This window comes from Rhagoletis zephyria, unplaced genomic scaffold (assembly GCF_001687245.7).
Source record: "Rhagoletis zephyria isolate East Lansing unplaced genomic scaffold, Rhagoletis_zephyria_1.1 Rzeph_scaffold_01664, whole genome shotgun sequence".
In the NCBI taxonomy this organism is placed as follows: domain Eukaryota; kingdom Metazoa; phylum Arthropoda; class Insecta; order Diptera; family Tephritidae; genus Rhagoletis; species Rhagoletis zephyria.
In genome coordinates, this window is record NW_016158748.1 from 29998 (window position 1) to 52619 (window position 22622).

Genomic DNA, 22622 nt, shown 5'->3' on the forward strand with positions numbered 1-22622 from the left:
AATTTTTCGAAAATGGCCAAAAACGCTGTTTTTAGGGGTTTCAACCCCTTTTTTCTCGAAAACGTGACGTGATGGGACATTTTTGACCCCGGATTCGTGTTCAGCACGAAAAATCCGTTCAGAAACACCAGGTCCCGTCTTATTCGCAGAAAAAAAGTTGAAATTTGTAGACCAGTGTAATCAACATCAAATAAACGAAAGAGAAACAGCCAAAATCTATCAAAGAATTGATGACTTAATCAGTTGATCACAAGTGTAGATATGAATAAAATGATTTTTGTATTAACGACCAGTTTACAATGAATTTTAAATGTACTCTGTCGAAATGACATTTTAATATATATTACGTACATATCGAGCCCTAAACGCCAAAATAACGTAAGCGACAAAATTTTCTTTTTGATGCAGAGAAGCTCTAGGAATATTTCTGCATCAAAAAGAAAATTTTGAAAAAAATGGTACTTACGTTATTTTGGCGGTGAGGGCTCAATATGTACCTTTGTATACAATAAAAGTTTAATAAAAACAATTTTTTGTACATTCAATTGAAAAAGACGTTTTTGGGTAGGAAATGACGTTTTTTCAGACCAAGAGGGACGTTTTCTCATGCCGAAGACCTGGCAACACTGGTACGGAGGTATCTACTCTTCCCCTCTCTTCTCACCTCCTTCGCCTACGAACGAGCAGACTTGAAATCAAGACTTGACGTATCTGAAAGGGGACTATGCACAGTTCGGCCCCTGAAACATATGCATATTCGTATTCAATTCGTGACGATTGAGATCAAGTCGCGAATCTATGCTAATTTTTGAAGGTTTTCTTGATTTATGTACTTGCGTACATACGTATGTACATACATACACATATACATACATATTAAGGGCGTTGTAAATCCATTATCGGACGCCAGCAAACAAGTGCGTAATTATGGGGGCGTGAAAGCGGCATTAAAGATCTACATAGTGTGTCTGTTTGCGTTAACTCTTATGCACTCTGTAACAGAAAAGAGAGGGTGTTCATTACCAAAAAATTAATAAACGAAAACACATACATACAAATGTTCTAAAAAAAATATATAAAAATTATAAACATTAAGAAATAGTTGCGTTCCCTAATTCGCAAGAAGTCGCAATAATTTACAGGATTTTACCAGAAGGCGTTCCCGTACTCGGTTCTATGGCAAAGTAGGGGAACAATGGGAGAGTAAAATCGGTCCTCTCTTTGTCAGAAGTTGCAAGATTTTACCCGGAGAATTTTTGCTGGTAAAATCTGGTAAAGTGTCAAACCATCAGCTGTTCAAATGATTTCAAATTTGAATTAGCAAAAACAAAGGTGCATATGCATTTTCACCTTATTAAATATATCCCAGCGAAGAAACGTAAAGTTTTGTAAGTATGTATTTTTGTTAATTTGCTGGTGTATTTGAGCAATATTTAGAAGATCGCCAAATGATAAAAACTGCTATTAAACAAAAAATGGCGTCCACGGTGTATTTGACAGTTTTACCAGTTTTTACCCGAAAAACGTTCTCGTACTTTTTGGTTTTTCTCTCTTCATCTGAGAGCAATTTTGCTTTTTGACACTTTTACAGGTTTTGTTCAGAAAACTTGAGAAACGAAACTAATAAGATAAACAAATAAAATAAAAAATAGTGAATAAAACAAAAGGTTAAAAATAAAATAAATAAAAAGTCGAAAATAATAAGAGTAAAAAAATAAAATAATGAAGCATTAAAAAATAATAAATTAAAATTAAAAATGTGAAAAATTAGAAAAAAATATATAAAATAAATTTAAAAAGAATGCGATAAATTAAAAAAATAAAAATAAAATACAATTAAAAAAATGTAAAAAATAAAATTGTATTCTTCATTTAATTTAATTTTATTGATCATTTACAACATCAAAAAAAAAAAATAAAAAATTTTTCCAGTAGACAAGCTCGGCCAAATACTAGCTCATTTACTTCAATAGTGTCCTAATCCAAAAAACACAGATATTGAGTTAAGTACGCATAAATTACCGCTACCTCTTCTATGTTGTGTAAAAATCTCACTAGAGCAAAATACTTATTTATTAATTTTTACTATAGGAGTATATACAGTATTGGACATACCTATAGCGCCCCCCCCTTCAAAGTGATATTGTTTGCTACTTATATTTAATTATTTATTTTTAAGAATTTTCAATTAAAGTACAATTCATTCTCTAACCAAATTGATATAAAGCCAAGTTTAGAACTTTTTAAAAGAACACAAAATAATGCAACAAATTTTAACCTAAATTTCAAATTTTTAAAATATGTTCTTATTTGGCGCTATAACCGCCTACGCGATTTTGGTTGTTTCTCTTCTGCGCCAACTGACTAAAAATAATGTATGTAACATCTTTCCACACAATCTAAAATTTGAAATATACTCGTAGTTCCATATTGATCAGCATGTACAGCGTCATGGTAAAGTGAATGTCAAAGTGCTATATAGCAACGCGTCTCGCGTTTTACGCCCCCATAATTACATGCCGAGATTTTCAAGTGAACCTTGCTCAGTTTTAATAGTACATACATACATATTTTATAGTAAATGGAGAATAATGTAAATTGAAAAAAAAAATACAAATATTAAACACACCCTAATCAAATATTTATTCATATACATTTCCACCTATAGATAAAATGTTGCTCTACAAATAATGCTAAGGTAGTTTCGAATGCTCCATTTGGCCGATCGTTTAACTCCAGTAACACAAAGATGCGAACAAATAATCCACAATATTTTTTTTTTAATTCCCTTACATTATAAATTCTCAAACAAATAATGTTATAATTAATATTACATATATTCATATAGATATTAAATAAAGTTATTATAAATATAATAAGTTATGCCTATACCAAGTGCTTTGTCACATACATTTAAGACTTCAACAAAACAAAATGACAAAATTATCTCCTATTTGCCATCCCAAAAGTCCCAAGCAATAACAAAATATACGAGATTTTACTTACATATATGTATGCACCACCTTATATTAATTCGCCTTGACTTGCGCGATTTTACTTTCGTTCTTCATGCTCTTACGACTGTTGCAAGTTTTATGAGTCCGAATAAAAAATCCAGCACCATTAGTTTGTTTGTAGTTATTATTTTCTTGTTGCTGTTATCATGAATATTATTTAATTAGTCGCAGTTAATGTAGTAAAGCAAAAAATACCTGGCAGAGAATTAGATTAATTTGGAGGTTAGTGTTCCACTAAGTAGTACCTTTTAAATTGGTGCTAGTTTTCAAAAACCATGCATTGAGGCTGTTTCAAAACAGCTAAGTCTAAAGAGTGATTTCGGAGTGGCTCGTTTCGAGACAATGCCATGTAAGCTGGGCATTAATCTCAGCTTTTTCCGCTTAACTCTCTCACTTTGCATTTCAATTGCCGCTTGCTGGTCTGGTGGACAATCAAGACATTTTTACTACCGGGTAACGATGATATGAAAAAAAAATTATTGTTTTTATTACTCACAACGAGATAAGAAAGATCGGCTTTCTATATTCAAATATGTATTTTTATTGTGTACATTTACTTATACATACATAGTCGAGTAAGATGAACTATGTATTGCTGCAACAGTGGCAGTTTCCATAAGCATATTTTCTTGGATTTTTATAGTTTGAAGATTACTAAAATAATTGTATAAGCATGGAAATTTTATAATTTTTTAAAATATCTTCAGAATTTTTGATAAGGCATGCAAATTGATGATTTGATGTTAAGTAAAGGTACCTACTTATTTTGATAGTTTTACAACGGGTGTCAGATTTGGAAAACCACCAATTTTTTTTTTATGTAATGGTGAATAAAAATAATGTATGTAATATTATACCAAAGTTCTGTTTGTTTGTTGTCTGTATGTTTATAAAAACCCAATGCTATGCCGCAGTTTATCACTATTTTTCGTCTCTTCGTACCGCAGGCATACTTTACTTTTTATTTATTTACCCTCGCCTTTCCATTCCCTGACTCGCTCACATACTCTCAAGGCAAAAAGCTACTACAAATACTGCAAATTAGGGTGGTCCAAAAAGGCATGTGAAAAAGTAAAGCCGGAATTTTTATGCTTTCACCCCCTAGGATTGTTCTATAACGAAAAAATATACCCATATTTTTTATTCTGAAATTAAAAAAATATTTAGAGGTCGCTTAAAGCGCTCAAAGTTTCCCACGTATTTTATATGACGTAAAAATAACTTTTCGTTGAAATGGTATAGAATTCTTGAAAATTAATATTTTCCGATCGGGAAACTCTGTATTTAACCATTTTTTCATAGTAACTATATTTTTAGGTCCGCCCAAACCCCCAGAAAACGCCAAAAAATGCAATGTGAGGATAAATAAAAAAAATTACAGTATTAAAAAATGATTAAATAAACAATTGGGTATTGTTATTGGAAGTCTATTGAAGAGAACCAGAGTCTGATTGAAAAATTTAAATTTTCAAGAATTCTGTACCATTTCTACGAAAAGTTGTTTTTTCCCATGTAAAATACAAGGAAAACTTTGAGCGCTTTGAGCGACATCTAAATATTTTTTTGATTTCAAAATAAAAAAATAGGCGTATATTTTTTCCGATATAGAATAATCCTAGGGTGTGAGAGCCTTAAAATTCCGACTTTACTTATTTTGGACCACTCTAATGTAAGTACATACATATGTACATACATATGCACACACATTTGTCTCGTGCAATTCAACTCACCTTCGGCTTTTCGCGCTGGCAATTGTTTTGCCCTTTAGTTACCTTTTCACCGCAAAGTCGGCAATTTGTCGCTGATGGCTTTCGATAGTGATTTAAGTATGCGCTTTTACTTTTATATAAATTTTTTTTTGTTTTAATAATTTTGTCAAGGCGCCATTCGTGAAAGTTGAGATAGAGGGCAAGAGAACTAGTGTAGATTAAGAAATTTGCTTAGATTAAGTAGATATGCACATATTACATTAGGGCGGTACGGAACTGAAAAATATGGAAAATAAGGAAACGCGTATTGTTTTATTTTGAAACTAGCAACTACCCGGCGAGCTTCACTACGCCTTAACGATATTTTTGTGTTGTTACTCCCTCACAAAACTTTTATGGGTTTATTTATAAAAAATAAAATAGATTTGAAGAGCATTATGAAGTAAGATTTTCAAAACAAAAAGTTCGATTCATGAAACATACTTTAGTTTTTCTGAATAAGGGTGTTAAAGCTTATATATGTATTTTCGAAGGTATTTAGTCCTGGCAATTTAATTTATAATCTTATAACTCATATAAATCAGTATTTACCTTATCTTATCACTTTAACTGAATACAATTTTTCAAATAGGTGGCAACCCGCTACAAAAATATTTTCGGTAGTAAACTTTTTTAAACTCTTTATTAGATACCCGTATTTAATATTTAATTTATTTTATCAATTTATTAATTGAATGAAATTTTTCAAACAGGTGGCAACCCTCATTAAAAATATATTTAGCAGTAAACTTTCCTAAACCTCTTTAGTTTGATGCCCATATTGCAATATTTAATTTATCTTATCAATTGAACAAAATTAAAATTTTCAAACAGGTGGCAACTTTCCCCAAAAATATTTTCGGCTTTAAGCTTTCTTAATCGTCTTTCTTCAGATATCCATTAGTTTGACAAATTTTTTTGCACATTTTTATGTTCGGTATTTGGTTCTCGACATTCTCGGTTTTATAAATATTTTACTTGATATTTTTTCAGGGTTTTTAGTTTGGACATATCGTACCATACCCATTTCATAGCGTTCTCTTTGATTACAAGACATCGTATTTGGTGAATTTGAATTTTTGCGATCACAATTTAATTTAATTTTTCTATCAAGTTTGATCAAAATTTGTAAACTCTGATTTTTTTCTGTGATGGTTATATGAAATATATATATATATATATAATATGAAATTAATTTTACTCTATTATAATTCTTTATCTTCATTTCAACTTTTATTTTATTTTAATTTAATGAAACATTTTTTTCGGCATTTTTTCGTGGTTTTTAGTTTCGACATTTTAAATTGCAATATGTCGTACCAAACCTATCTCAAGATGTTTTCTTTGATAAAAAGAAATCGTAATTTGTGAATTTAAATTTTTGGCGATCACTATTTAATTTAAATTTTTCGATCGATTTTGATCAAAATTTGAAAGTTTTAACCTTTTTCTAATATCAATTACGCAATTTTATATTTTATTATTATTTTCATTTTATATTATTTTTTGTTTTATTAAAATTTTTTTAATATTCATTTTTATTAAATTTTTTATTTATTTTATTTTACTTGTGTGGCAAGTCCATCGAGTCCTCTAATGGCGAAGGTTTCCATAGCTTGAAGTTCTTTTTTGTCGCAATCCGGAAAACTTTATGAATGGTTCAAGGCGTGAGCCGATATTTGGGTAAAGGAGATAAAAAATCAAAATAAAAATTTAACGTTTAACAATATAGGGATTTAACTCAAAACTTATGTTTTAGGAGATTTCATCATACAATTAATAATAAGCTTGAGAAGGAGAATATGTTCAGCCTAACAGATGAGTTAACTTATTGGTCAAACTTTGTTTGTGTTTTTCCACAAAATTTAAATTTTGAAATAATTCTGTTTATTATTAAACTTGCAATATACATATCTAACCTCACTTTTTCGGTACTGCTATTGCAGTTGTTTGTGGAAAATGCTTGCGAAAACTATAAAAAAGGGTAATAAAGATGCCAATAAGTACCGGCAGTTGACATAACCTCAGTTTATTGCTTCATAAAGTGCAAATTTTTTATTTTTTTTATTTTATGTTTTATAGTTCTTATAAGCGCAAGGAAATTGTCAGAAAAATAAGCATGTATGTAAGTGTGCATACATATATATACCTACCCAAAAGAATTTTTTCGCATTTTTGCTGTGCTATTTATTCAATTATTAACGCAAAAACGATGCCAACGATTTTGCTTATCGCTACGCATTTGTTTGCTTATGAGCACATGAGTACATAATTTTTTGCACAAGCCAAAAATTGTTCGCACTTACCTTTGCGAAAATTATGTACATAGCGAAAGAAATCTAAACGAAAAATTGATAAAAATTTTTTGCGGCACGCAAATTACCCGAAAAAAAAAGTGGTTTACATAGAGAGAGTGGTAGCATTTTGTTTTGTAAGTGGCACAAAAAAATGTGGTTTTTGTGTTGCTGATTTCAAAAAGAGCAAGAATTTATGTATTTCAATGCAAAAAAAAAAATGCTGAAACACTTTTAAAACAGCGTCATAAATAATAGAATTTTTATGAACGCATACCAAAACTATTTAGCGTGAGCTTCTCATGCTTTTCCGCGCTTCGGCGTGCCAAGTATATATTATAATAGGCGTTCAACATCTTTTTGAAAAAAAAAAAAAATACTTCTTGTCTCAAAAGCGAATTGGTTTATTTTAGGCATCCGCTATTTGTTTTTTTTTTCTCAAATTGTTTTCAACAATTCATTGCTTGATTGGTTCTAGTTGGTAGGCGACTATATGTATGTACACTTTTCGTCCCGGCACAGTGTGGAGTATGCACTTATGCGAAATAAATTTAAAAGTATTTTGAAGTTTTTGAGATAGGGAACTCAGGAAAAATAGTATCGTTGGATAAGAAAAATTAATTTAAAAGTATTTTAAATTTTTTGATATAGAGAGTTCAAGAAAAATATCGTTGAGTAAAAAAATAAATTTATAAGTGTATTAAATTTTTTGATATAGAGAATTCATAAAAAATAGTATCGTTGGATAAAAAAATATGTACCTTGACCCTTAAAATGTGCTTAACAAATATCGGGTTTTAATTTTGTTTCCTTTTTTGACAATACAATTTTTAAAAAGTTTTAAACAAGGATTCAATTTCCGTGGTGGGAAGAACCGAAAAACCCGTTTTAAATAAAAAAAAAGTTAATAACATGCTGTTTTTAGGTCAAAAAAGGGGAAACAATATTTTTCAATGTCAATCTGACGGTGTGTGTTGTGCTTAAAAAATTACCGTCTTTAAAAACCATCTTCAAAAGTAAAATTTTTAATTTTTTTTCCGTTTTTTAACTGGAAACAGCCAAAACGAACTTAAAAAAAACTACACAAAAAGGAGGAAGGTTATCAATTCTTCGGATTTTTATTATTTTTTTACCAGTTGGTCCCATTCTAATTTGGTTTAAATCCGACTATTGGATCATGAAGAGATCAACGACAATCTTATATTTTTATATGAGAATTGTTTTTTGCTTAAAAACTACTTGTTTTTTTTTATCGAAATCTCACTAACTATTATCATTCTCGATTTATTAGTTTTTGTCATAAAAAAGTTAATTTTGCGCACTGTGCCCCGCATAGCTGCCATCCTTTACTGATAATTGCTGTTTTCTCGGAGGCCGCCCAGTCTGCGTGTGCAGCTAGCTCACGGTTTCTCATTGAGGCGTTAAAAATAGTTTTAAGGGTGCATGAAATAGTTTTGTGGTGCCTGTGTACTTATGTACATACATATATTTGACGAACAAGTAACAACACTTTTTTGGCACTTTAAAAGCGTTTCACGCATATGTATCAGTTTAAAATTGCTTATGGAATGTATAAAAGTTAAAGGCTTCATTTGTGTTGCTTGCACGTGTTTGCAAAAGCTTTTAAAAGCATACAAAAAAAACTTTAGATTAAGCAAGTCATGATAAATGTAATTAAACATAAATAATTGTGTTGTATTTTGCCCTCAATGATTAGCGTTGTTTGATAAGAATCGCCACTCATAAATTTTTCGTACTGTCATTCCATGAAAGCTATCGCATAGCCCACGTACTATGGAGATAAAAATTTCTATGTTGCTCATACGCCCTGGCGACATTGCTTACACCACCGCGGTGCACCGCCCTGCAAGCGCGTACATACATACACCACAGCTCGCCAACAGCGTTGCCGTTTTGATACAATTGTAGCATTTTTGGTACTTTTTTTTTTAAATTTTACGATTTGATACTTTGATAATTTTTTTGTTTTCAAATGCCCCATTTTGATACTTTTGGCCGGCAGAAATTAATTTTTGAAAACTATGAGAAATATTACCAGTTTAAAGGCAAACAATTTTTTTCTTGTTATTTAAAGTATTGAAAAATTTGTATGTAGATATTTATACAACCCGGAATTTCTTTGCACACGCTGCTGTTAAAGGTCCCCTAAACCACACAAAAGCATTGTGTAATATCGGGCTTGCGTCGGTCGTTTGTGTGGTCTATGGGGTTTTTCGCACTAAATTGCACTACAACCAAGATCATTTTGATATTTTGCTCATGCTTGTGTTATTGCGCAATTTTTAGTCTAATTTTGATTTTGGTGTCCAAGTCGTGCTGTAAAATATGGCTAAGAGCGCGGAAATTTTGTTTTTATATTCGTTTTTTTGCGTCTTAAAGCTGAAGCTATCAAAATATACAATGCACATTCATATTTCTTGCACATTGCGCAATTTTATTGTGTAGTGATTTCCACAATATTGCCTTGTACAAGTCTCGGGTTGCGCAATGAATTTGTGTGTTTTAGGGGTCCTATAAGTTTGTTTTTCGTTATGCAAATATGCATACAGATTCTCCGTTTTCGTTAAAGCAAGTAATATAAAATGTATTTACAACTATGCATTTAGTTATAAAATTTTATTTATCATATGTTTTTAAATAAAAGTTAAAAAAATAACAGCTGTCTTTGCTTATGATACTTTTTAATATTTTTTTGCTTGACAACTCATACTTTTTTTTTCAAGCTCGCGGCAACGCTGCTCGCTAACCGGCTGCATGTGTGCTTGTCGGCGATGCGGCTTAACTCTGCAAACAGTTACCAAACACCATTTTTTTTTTTATGTAAACTTCTTGCTGTCAACGCTCGTCTAACGTTTTTGGCCTGTTGCGTTCGTGGTTCGTACGTACGCCTTCCTTATTAAGTTTTTTTTTTTTTTTGCTTTCCGTTGGTCACATGACATGCCTTGCTTAATTCCTTATTTCCACAAGTTTTTGTTGCCCTCTTCTATATTTTTACTTTAAAATATATATATTTTTCATTTTGTTTGTATGTTATGACGCACTCTTCTTCCACCATAAGTTGGCTAATTTTATTGCCGCTTCACATAAGACATACATACATAGATTGTGCTCACGTGCGGTTGGTTTCTGGCGTAGGTTTTTTTTTGTAACAATATTTAGTTTCGTCTGCATGTATGTAAGTATGCATACATATTTATTTTCCACCATTTATTGTGGGGTAGTTAGCTATGTGGTATGTTTTACTTGGCATATGTTTCGTTTTTTTTTCCTTCTTCACCTTCTGCTGCCTTTTTGTCCACTGCCAGCTTTTCTTATCTGCGTTGGCGTTGGAGATTAGCGTTTAACGCGGCAGGTTTTTCGTCGTTTTTGGAAGATACAAATGTGTGTAGTTTTGTATTAACATATGTATATATGTGCATAGTTTTTTGGCACTTTTTTCATATATGTACATGCTATGTACTATATGTTTTCTTTTGCTACCCGTGCGTACTTTAAAAGTGGCGTAAACAATCTGAAGGTTACTGCTGCAGCATCTATAGGAATAGTTCGTTTACTTTTTGTCGTTCTTTTTTCAATTGCTTATTCACGCGCCGCTTGTTAGTGCATAGTTGCCGATTATTTATATGGGCCAATGATTTGTCGAAGGCCTCACGTAGCCTTTCGGGGCATTTGCAAGTGGCTGCAGCAAGCAATTGTTGCTTAATTCCGTTATTACTTATTCTATCTGCGCTGCATAGAAAGTATTGCTTCCAAAGTTTTCGATTATCTTGACTTAGTTTTAAAGCGATGGGAATTAAATATTAAATTACTTCCTTACTTCCTGCCTTCGAACACATCTTACACTTGTTTTTGACAGCAAAACCAGATATTATCGAATTATCGATTAATTACACAGCTTCAGCTTCAGCCATGGACCCACTGGTTTTCAAATTATTCCTCTAAGTTTTGCTGGAATTAGTGCTATGAGAATAGTAAGAAAATATGAATAATAAAATTTTCCCCTAGAATGATTCGAAAACCAAAAGTGAAATATGCAAAACAATGAAATAAATTTTATTTTATTTTTTTTTTACCCCAGAAGGACTGGAAAAGGGACATTCCTTTCAAATACAGGAGTCGTTTAACAAAATTTTTTAAATATATTAAATAAAAACAAAAGCATAGAGAACAAAAAAAGTACACAAATTTTGAAATTTAAGTTACGAAGTTAATTAATTCAAAAAATAGAAAACAAAAATAATAAAACAATAAAAAAAAACAGAATAACAATAAAAAATAAATAAAATAAAAAAATAGAGAATAAAAGTATTTAAAAAGTGCGAATAAAAAATAGAGAAAAATAATAATAATAAATAGAAAAAAGGAAAATAATAAAATATAGATAATACCTACAAGTAATTTTTAAGAAAAAACACAACTGACTTCTAAACCAAATTGGAACGGGATCACCCTTGAAGTACCACCTTTCCGATAAAAAAAGGAATTTACCTGGTATTTTACAAACATAAAAAAGAATTACGCAAATCGGTTCACGTGGTCCAAAGTTATTCGGTAACACGTAAAAAAAGTAAAATAAAGTATTCCGACGAATTGATAACCTCCTCCTTTTTTTGAAGACCTTAATAATAAAAAATTTAGGGTAAAAATAATAAAAAATTTAGAATAAAAATAATAAAAAATTGCGAATAAAAATAATAAAAATTGGGAATAAAAGTTATAAGAAATTTAGAATGAAAATAATCAAAAATTTATAATAAAACTAATAAGAAATTGAGAATAAAAACAATAAAAAATTTAGAATAAAAATAATAAGAAATTGAGAATAAAAATAATAAAAAATTTGGAATAAAAATAATCCAAAATTTAGAAGTAAAATAATAAAAAATGTATAATAAAAATAATAAAAAAATTGAGAATTGAAGTAATAAAAAACTTTGAATAAAACTAATGAAAATTGAGAGTAAAAATGGAGAATAGAAATAATAAAAAGTTTAGTTTTAAAATAATAAAACATTTAGAATAAATGTAATAAAAATAGAGAATAAAAACCAGTAATTTTTTAACAACAAAAACAACCGAACTTAAGATTACCGTTAATTTCTCCATGATCCAATAATCGGAACTAAAGCAAATTAGTACGTGACCACTCTTCAGATATCACCTTTCCGACCATAACAGTATTATCGAAATCGGGCACGTTATGCGGTAAGATGCATAAAAAAATATATATTCCGACGAATTGATAAACAAAAGTCTCTAATAAGAAATAGAGAAAAAAATCATAAAAGCTTGAGAATGTAAAGATTAAAGGGTAAACATACTAAAAAATAGAGAATAAAAAAATATTCAACACGGTGCTTAAGGAGGCACAAAGTGTGCATTAAATTCGGTTGAGATCGTTCAATACGCATATATCATATAAGTGGGCGGTGCCACTCCCATGTTCCTAAAATTGTTTGAAAAATAACTTTTGCTTAAGAGCCATTGTACATATAAATTTTGAGTAAATATTGATGACCTCCTTAGCCCCACTGCTCGAAAAATCTGAACGTCCGGCACATACACACAAATAAATTCAATGACATTTTTATTTAAATTGCTTAACTTCGACAATTTTTATGAAATTGCATTAGGTGAGGTATCAATTCACTCGAAAATAAATGTTCTTTTAGGTAAACACTACAAATTTGGCAAGTTTCATAGAAATTTTTAAAATTAGCGATGGACAAAGTTAAAAAAATTAAGAAAAATAGGAGCTTTTTAAAGTTTAACCGATGAAAACTTCCCAAAAACTAAGTTTAACAATAGATCGCTAAAGGTCTATAAATCCCCTTTTAAAAAACATAGATATATACATATATAATAGATATGTGAAACAAAATATATTGGAACACTACGTAAATCAATTATAAAAAAATGCTCCCAATTAAATTGCTTACTAAACAAAAAAATAAATATGTAAATAAATTTGGCAGGCAAATAATACCTCGCCTGCTATGAAAAATCAAGTGTTAAATTAATAATGCAAACAATAGTAAAGTTACCGGCGCCCAATTTACATATTTTATTTGATTTTACTGATAGTAAATGCATAGTAAACACCAGAAGTTCGCACTAATGTGTTACAAAAGTCGAAAAAATTATATAAAGAAGTGGAATAAAAAATATAACAAATAAATATAAAGTGTTAGTAAGTAATGAGGAAATAATAATTGATTTCCTTGAAATAAAGAAAGCAAACATAAGCTTCAATCACCGAGGGCAATATGAACACTGTGGGCCATGCGGAAGTTCCACAGTGTAACATAGTACTTAGTGANCACTGATAGTAAATGCATAGTAAACACTAGAAGTTCGCACTAATGTGTTACAAAAGTCGAAAAAATTATATAAAGAAGTGGAATAAAAAATATAATAAATAAATATAAAGTGTTAGTAAGTAATGAGGAAATAATAATTGATTTCCTTGAAATAACGAAAGCAAACATAAACTTCAATCACCAAGGGCAATATCAACACTGTGGGCCATGCGGAAGTTCCACAGTGTAACATAGTACTTAGTGATGGTAGTCGTTTAAAATTGCTGCATATGCGGCCCCTGTGGTACAAAGTTCAAAGTCTTCGGTTACTATTAATGTAAAGTAAGAATTGTGGAACAGAATTGACGAATTAGTACTAAAGCTTAGTAGCCAGCTCTCAAGAAAAGAAAAACTCCATATAAAATGACGTACAAGAAATGGCTAAGAAATTTTCTGGTGTCAAATTTCCTTAAGGCAGTACGCAGTTCCTAAGAAATTTGCTACGCTTTCTACTACGGTTTTCTAAAGTTTTTTTGTGAAAAAATTGCACAAGGCAACCCATGATTGCAACAGAAATATATGCCCGTACCATTATTTCTTGAGGAAAGAGTGAGGCAACAGGCTGTGATGTATCAGATGTCAAAATTCCTTAGTTACATACACGAAATAATGGCAATTTTTCGCTTGACCGTTTTCTTGAGAGCTGCATACTGGCCTTAACTCAGAATCGGCAAACACTTGACCGTCATGGATGCAAAGCTTCCGCTGAAGCAATCATATTTTTCTATGCATTTCCAACTCACTGGAATTGGCAGCCGAAATGTGTACCTGCCCACGGCGATGCCGATTCAAATTGTACGATTTGCAGCACATTCCCGATTATCCTAAAATCGAGTGGGCTACAAAACTGATTTTGTTGATATTTTTTTTTAGAAAATTGGCCAATTTTTATAAATCTTGTACAAGGTTTGTAACTTTGAGTTAGTTGATTTTCGTTGTGTTATAAACTATATATTGTTTTAAAATTCATTGGAAATAAATCACTTGAGTGGAAAATCGACCTATATCAGAATTCGGGTCAAAAACGTCAAATCTCAGCACATGTTCGATATATTTTCATTTGAGACAGGGCGTTTTTGAACCAAATTCTGAAGTAGGGCGTTCTTGAAAAGTTTTCTGAGAGAGGGCGTTTTTAAACTGGCTGCCGAGATAGGTCGATCTTCCTTTCAGTTGTCGAAATGCTTAGAACTTGTAAAGAAGATTGCCCCTGATTATGCGGACACCACTGTGAATGTACTATATACATGTCATTCGTTGATTGCTCGTTTGTTGATGTCACGTTTTCTAAGCTCCTTAGCCAACAGCCCGCGCGGCCGCCTCGACAACTTTTGGACGCAGTAATGTTTGGCCACGCTAATTTTTTTGAGTGCTCTTTTAGTTTAAAGTTCTGTTGGCGTTCACTTGGAAGCGGCTATACATATGTATGTATGTAGCCGCTCTCTCTTCTGCTTGATGTTTTTTTATTGTTATTTTTCCTTGAGACACTAAATACATATGCAATTTTACAAAGCTTTCATTTAATTCTAATTACTCAATAACCATTTGGTGTTCCATATTTCTGTTTGTATTTGGATTGCAACCGTTCTCTTACTCACTCTCTGATTTCTCAACTTGATTTAGAACTCTGACGGCTGACTGGTTTTTTTAGTTTTCTCGTCGCATTTGTCCTACATATTTTTTGTTGCGCTTCAACTTTTTTTACTTAAACTTTTTTTTTGTATTCGTCGCGTATTGTGTCGGTGTATATCTATAGCTGGTTCCTATGTTGCTTTTCTGCTGGGTATACATATACGGTGTAGAACAACTGTAAAAACAAGAGCAACATGAACAACTTTTTTTTAAGTATTGTTCTGGCTATCGAGCGTACGTGAATCGTTAGTTTTGCCTGAGATGCTTTGACAGCTAACAAATTTGTTGCGTGTGCATATGTACATATGTATGTAGATAAAGGTGTGCTACTAGACACCTAGATTCTAGATTGTTCAATATTTTCGTGTATTCAATAAATTCCTCAACATTTTCTTTTTTGACCACAGTTCAGCTGCGGGAAATAGTATTTTGCATATTTCATCCGTTTTAATTTTTGACCTATTTTTTTCTGACATTTTTTTGATTTTCTTGTCATACATTTCCATTAAATACGGAAGTGGAAGTGCACAATTTTGGGTTTTACATAGCCATGCGCAATCGAATTGTCGCAGGAAATGTCTCTAGAATGCATTCATACATATGTATGTGTATATGCATACAAATTTTTGTCCGTTCGTCTGGTTTCCTTAGCTCTCTGCCACATGGAAATGCTTAATCGCGAAAGAAAAATGTGTAAATTAACAAAAAATATATATCAACAACAAAAGTTAGGTACCAACGCGTTGCCCTAAAAGGCCACGCTTGCATTCTCATCAACAGCTCATCCATTCACTCACTCGCTCACTGCCAACAGCCTGCTCTTTTGAACACCATTTAAAAGAATAAATGTATGCAAGACTTCTCAGTGTACCTAGTACAATAAAAAATTCTAGAAGCAGCACGAAATGAAAGCAAAGCAAAGATAGGTGAAAAAACGTATAAAAATAAACAAACCCGAAGCAGTAGAGGCAACAAACCAACAACAAAACTGTTGTATACAACAGCGAGTCAGTCAGCTTTCGTGTGTTGTTTTTTCTTCTTCTTCTTTTCAAGTAATACTTGTTGTCACTCTCTCGCTTGCTTTTGCATGTGTGTAAATAATTTTTGAAGTAGTAGAAGTCGTTGGTTTATTGCTTTTTTTAATCGTATTTTAGCTGTTGGTAAAAATATGTCAACAAAAACCGGCCGGAACAGGCTTTTGCGTAAACAAAAGCATGCAAAAAAGAGACAGCTGTTATGCGTTCATATACAAGCTGTGAAAGAGAGGACAGAGAAGGTTGAATAGAGAGGGAGAAACGAAGAGAGTGAGTAAGCGATCGGGTAATTGAGTGTGTGCAAAATATACACACGCACAATTTTTTGGCGAATAAACAAATTAAAAAAACTTTATTATCTTTTTTGCATGCTATATAATAGAATTTGCAAATTCTTTCAACGCTAAAATACATATTTATGCGTTGAAAGTGTTGTAGAAAAGTTTAAATAGGAAGGTAAAATAGATTTCTTCGACTGTTTTTTGTTGTTATATTTTATATACTTATTTTTATAGTAATATGGTTTTTTATAAATGTGGTAGCTACACCGGTGCTTTAGCATTTATTGCGTAAAAAATATAATAAAGTAGGGTTAGGCTAGGCAGCAGTGACGCGTATGAACTGGTCGATCGCCGTCAATCTATCCTCTCTTAACCGCCATGCGAAAGACTACTGTAACTCGATGAACTATTCTTACTTTGACTAACTAAGCGCTCCTATTTTTGTAGACGATAAATAAAATAGGCGTATCGTGAGTTACGATAGCTTGCCTGACAAAACTGAGTTAGTACCAAGTGAGGTTAGTTTGTCGAGTTAAGATAGTCTTTCGCTCGACCTTCAATATAGAATAGGTTGACGACTATCAACCCGTTGAGACGAATTAGCTCGAGGCCATCGCCGCCTCATTCTAGCGACAAAGCCGCTGCATGGAAGTTAATGTCTTCGGTGCTCTGGATTTTCTGTTCGTCTCGAAAGGTGCGTCAGTAGTCAATATCTGGAAAGCCCATTGCGGTTTACTTAATACACATCCGTGCCATGAACGAAAGACACAAGATCACGCCGGACGGAAAGAACGAAAAAAGTTATTTTCTAGCTGCCGAAATCTCGACGCCATCTTTGCTGTAAGAAGTAAACAACGAAGAGAACGGAGAAAACCGCGAAATTGTTGAACGCATGAAAAATCATTTTTATTATGCAAATTCTTCTAAAAATCATGCCGTTGTGTTAAATTATTCTTTATCTTATGTGTACACACGTTGTCACAAGCGAAAATGAAGAAAATTGCAGTAAAAAGCCACCACCAAATTGTAAACAACGAAGAAATGTAAANTTTCCAAACGCCTCAGACGCCATAAACAAAAATATTTCATCAGCAATACACACACAAATACATTAAATACTCAAACCTCTAAATAGTAGAGATACACGATTTTCTTCCATATGGCACGCTTTGTTATTTTTTTTCTGGCTAAAAACGGTTAATTTTTGGGGCGTAACGGCGTTTATTGGCCCATGAGTGGTCAAAATCAAGGTAAATGAACGGAAATAGTTTTTTAATATGCTTTTTTTTACAATAAAAATGTACTTTTTTTAACTTTTACACATTCATACATGCATTTATAAGTACATTCGGTCATATGTACTTACATATGTATGTGCCTCTACATATTGAATTTTTGCTCAAATTAAAAAAAGCTGAAATTAAACGTTTGGGAGAGAAAACCCACAAAGTATTCGTATAGAGAGACTGAAAAACAGTGAGACGATTATACTTAAAAAAAGTGCAATTTAACATAAAAAAGTAGAAGCACATGTGTATTTTATTGCAATCGAATAAAAATGCTTCTAGAATGTTACTAGAAACAAACGAAAGTACGAGCAGAGAACTTAAACAATTTTTAGTAATGCCTTTTTTTTTTTAATTTAATGCCAAATAGCAACCGACCAACGCATGTGGCAAATAACTATGTATTTATGTAATTTATTTGTGTACTTGATGATTCCAATCTAACGGTTGGTTGATTTGATGTCACCTAAATACTATGTATATTTTTTCAAATGCGTAGCGCATTTCAACATGGCATTGCTATTTAATGTGTGTTTTAGCATTTTTTCTTAGCAACTTAAATTACTTTTTCATGCCTTTTACATTTTTTCGTTTGATTCTATTGAAATGCCGAATTATGGTTGTTGTTGTTTTTGTTGACTTTTAAAGTACGCATACATAGTAAATAGTTGTTGCTGGTACCATTTCAATTAAATTCAGCACGCGCTTATTAAATACCCTGCACTACTACTACTGTCACAGAGTGACACTATGTGTTACTATGACGACTACTGTCATTCTCAATTCTACTAGGAGAGCAAGTAACAGCATTGTGCAAAATGTAAGCAACTTTTTTTCTTCAAAGCGATTGATTATAGATTACATTAACCGACTTGAAAAATTGGGCCTAATCCTAGCTGTTTCTGCTCATTTTTGAATTGAAAATGAGGCTCGTTTTCTCATGTATCTCTCTCTCTCATTCGTTTGTCTGTTTGGTTGGGTCCCGAAAATTAGCTTATTTTAAGACAAATTACACTACACATGCTATAACGCTAAAACCGCTTTGCCGCCAGACCAAATTTGAAAGGGATGACGAAAATTACTTGCATCAATCTTTGAATTTCTTCCGACAAAAATCATCCGTGGTGCGAGGTATGTACTACATCTGTATGTACTACACTTTTATGTTTAATCAGGTTAATTATCTGACGTGACGTTACCTATCATTACGTTACAAACCTACCCATTACGTTACAAAAATATGCATTAAAAAAGTTTTGTTAATATTTTTTTGAAAGAATTTTTAACGGAAAGAAAAATGCATTTTATGTCGAGCGTTTTTTTTTTTATTTTGACATCAGCGCCAACAGCGGTTTTATTTTTTGCAAATCTATGTCCTACTACATTTCAACTAAACATGCCAAATGTGAAACAAATCAGAGCATAAATAAGGCTTTTCAAAATATCTCATCCCTAGCGCCGCCTAACGAGACCATTTTTGGCAAAAATGTTTCTGCTAACATAACCAGTATATATCATAAAAAGCAGCCAAATCGGCTGGATTCGCCCATATGTCCCCGAGTAAAAGTATTGAACATGCCTACACATTAGACCGTACCAGAAAAAAAGTCAAAAATTTCGAAATATTTTTTTTTTGTGGGCGTAGGCGTCGCGTTTTTACAATTTTTAAGTTGTAAGTTTAAACAAAAAGAAATTATTGAGCTTGTGGCCTTTTTATATGTAAAGTTATTTTGCTCCATAGTTCATTCACTTCGCAACACCCTAACGTCCAGAAAATTAAAATTCGCCAAGAATAATTAAACTTTTGCTAACGAAGGACATATAAGGATTCGACAGCAAATTCGAATTTATTATTGACCGAATGTCTTTTTAAAATTTTCGTCATATCTTCGGGATTTACAATCGGATCTTAAAGTATGATGTATCTATGTCTATTGTCACGAAGGGAAAATGTATTTTTTTCTCAAGTGCCCACTCGCTGGGGGTAAAATTTGATAAAAATTACAATTGAAACAAATGTATTTAAGCGTATCAAATTGTGATTGTTTTTATCTTATTTTCCGTCTTTATTTGAAAGTTTGTTTTGCGATTGCCCTATGAATTGCATTTATACAAAAAATCATTTTTATATGGCATATTTGGAGGAATTTTATTAAAAATAAGTGAACAAAAATGGTTTAGCAGCTTGATTCTCTAACGGCTAAGTATGTACATTTTTCACAATACAGTACACGATTATTCTTCAGTACATATATGTATACATACATACACACATGTTAAATATGTAAGAGAAAATAATCAAGTGCGTACTTTTTATGTATTAATAACAATTTCTGCAACAACAAATACCTAAACACTATATGCGTGTATCATCATAATTTTTACTCTGTGCCACTCTATGTTTACTATATTCGTATATGTATCACTTGTATTATATTTGTTGTGGTGGTGCCTCAGTCATCCGCCCAGCGATTTACTGCTAATTTAAATGTACCACAAACATATGTATGTGTGCATGTACATATTCAATTAATTTACACTTCATCATTTTGAGTAGCTGACTTAACACCAGTAGAACAAACTAATACAGATGGATGTACATTAGGGTGCCCATCGAAAATGGGTTTTTTTTGAAATTTCAAGACTACCGTGGACATTATCGATGGTCAAAATTTAAAAAATTGTGAGAAATATGTTTTATTTTTTTTTTTTNGCAGAACAAACTAATACAGATGGATGTACATTAGGGTGCCCATCGAAAATGGGTTTTTTTTTTGAAATTTCAAGACTACCGTGGACATTATCGATGGTCAAAATTTAAAAAATTGTGAGAAATATGTTTTATTTTTTTTTTTACCCGATGAAAAATCCCGATAAGCCGAGTCCGACAATAGATTATTATATACCATTTTAAAGGCCTATATATCCTCTTCTCAGATCATATTCGATCTTTGAAATCGAATTAAAAATAGGCATTCAAAAACTCATAAATCTTCAAAAGCGTATTTTCTGGCCTAAATCGACTTTAAAAAATCTATAAAAATAGGCAATAATATTTCTCTTAAAAAAGAATAAAATTAGGGGATAGGGTCTTGAAATTTCCAAAAAATACATATTCGNTCGTATTTTCTGGCCTAAATCGACTTTAAAAAATCTATAAAAATAGGCAATAATATTTCTCTTAAAAACGAATAAAATTAGGGGATAGGGTCTTGAAATTTCCAAAAAATACATATTCGATGGGCACCCTAATTTACATACGTATATATGTATGTACGGATATTAAATAAATATAATTCAAATCTTCATAGAAATATTTGTATATACTTCGGTCAACAAATAGGCAGACGATTGCTAGCAAAGAGAATGACAGCGAAAGCCAAAAGGCAAAAAGAAAAACCCTATACGAGGCAAAATGAGTATATGTGTGTATGTATAAATAATGTACTGTTGTTGCTGCGATTACTCGAGGAGAGCGCGTATGCATTTGTATACACAGGAGGTCAAATATACATACTTAGAAGTTGTTAGAAGTGTTTAGAGTGGCCAGATTACCCTTAAAAATTTATAATACATATGTATGTATACAATTAATACAGAAAGGCCTCTAAATCATTACTAAAAATCTGTTATTTATGCAGACATCCTCAACCGAATCGAATACCTACTATTCACATACATAAAAATTTTATGTAAAAATAATACAGAAAGGCCTCTAAATCATTACTAAAAATCTGTTATTTATGCAGACATCGTCAACCGAATCGAATACCTACTATTCACATACATACAAATTTTATGTAAAACTTTGGGATAGTGTGATATCCTCAGGTAACGCCGTGAAACCAGAATAAATCTGTTCATCGAAAGGCTTCACACTCCTGACTGTTGTTTCAATGTTAAAATAAAGTCCAATACTATTTAAACATTCTAGAAACATTCTATACCGGTCGAAAAAAGTAACGTTTTCTACAGAATTTATACGTTCAATATACTTTTCTGTCGCTGCTACTGCGATATCGTCCGAAAAACCTACCATTCGGCTAGTCTTAGAAGTCCGTCTTAAAAGTAAATGACGTCACCTTTCCTGAAAGTAAATTGGTTAGCAGACAATCCATATTTTTTATGTACATTATTTATTACAGTATTTCGAAATTATATCCTCCTACATTTTACCAGTTAAATTTAACAGGCAAATAGATGTTAAACGTACTACATACTTTTGTATACATATAAACAAATCTCCCGAGTTGAAAAAATTTTTCGACAAAACGTGTTTTTGGTCGAAAAGCGTACTACACCTATTTTAGAAAACGCATTATCTTCAGTTTTGTATAAAGAACAAGATTCCATCGCGAAATTGTATTTAAATGAAAAACGATATACTAATGATAAAAAGTTAAAAATAACCACTCATGCTCATACATTTGCCCGTAGTTGCGTATGTAACGTATACGCCCCATAGCACCATACGCGGTCATCTAACACCTTTACTCGGCATTTTAAGGCTAAAACTGTTCAAATACTTGATTTACTTTTTATTGTACTTGTTTCTGGAAGTCCACAATAGCAGACAAAAGAGATTTAAAAATAAAGATTAATAAGATTAAAAATATTTAAGTTTGAAAATACTTTTAAAAAGGCTTGCCACCTGTATGATAAGTCGAATTTATTTAACTTATACATAAGTTAAATTAAATGTTAAAGTATGAGTTTTAAGAAAATATCTATCAACAGCATTTTTTGTAAAAGTCATCAGATCTGCACTGTTAATTCGAGTTTAAAAAAAGGTATGTCAAATTATTGGCCGGTATATGTGTAATAAGATTTTATTATTTGAAGCTATAATTTTTTTTAGCGGTGCGGCGACGAGATTTCAAATTTGATTAAATGAAGTACCGACACCACGCGAGACATCGCTTCACTCAGAAACGGATTGACGTATTTAGATGA

The 22622-nt window shown here is 31.7% G+C and overlaps 1 protein-coding gene and 1 long non-coding RNA gene across 2 annotated transcripts in view; one reads left to right on the top strand and one right to left on the bottom strand.

Moving 5' to 3' along the window:
• LOC108364762 (putative GPI-anchored protein PB15E9.01c) overlaps positions 1-22622 on the top strand; it is an 89505-nt gene that overhangs the window by 6484 nt on the left and 60399 nt on the right. The gene's annotated exons all lie outside the window — the stretch shown is intronic.
• On the bottom strand, positions 14590-15894 carry LOC108364764 (uncharacterized). The gene is made up of 3 exons (XR_001847808.1): positions 15805-15894; positions 15307-15739; positions 14590-15243 (listed from the first exon to the last, which is right to left on the bottom strand). It is a non-coding gene; the product is annotated as an uncharacterized LOC108364764 (long non-coding RNA).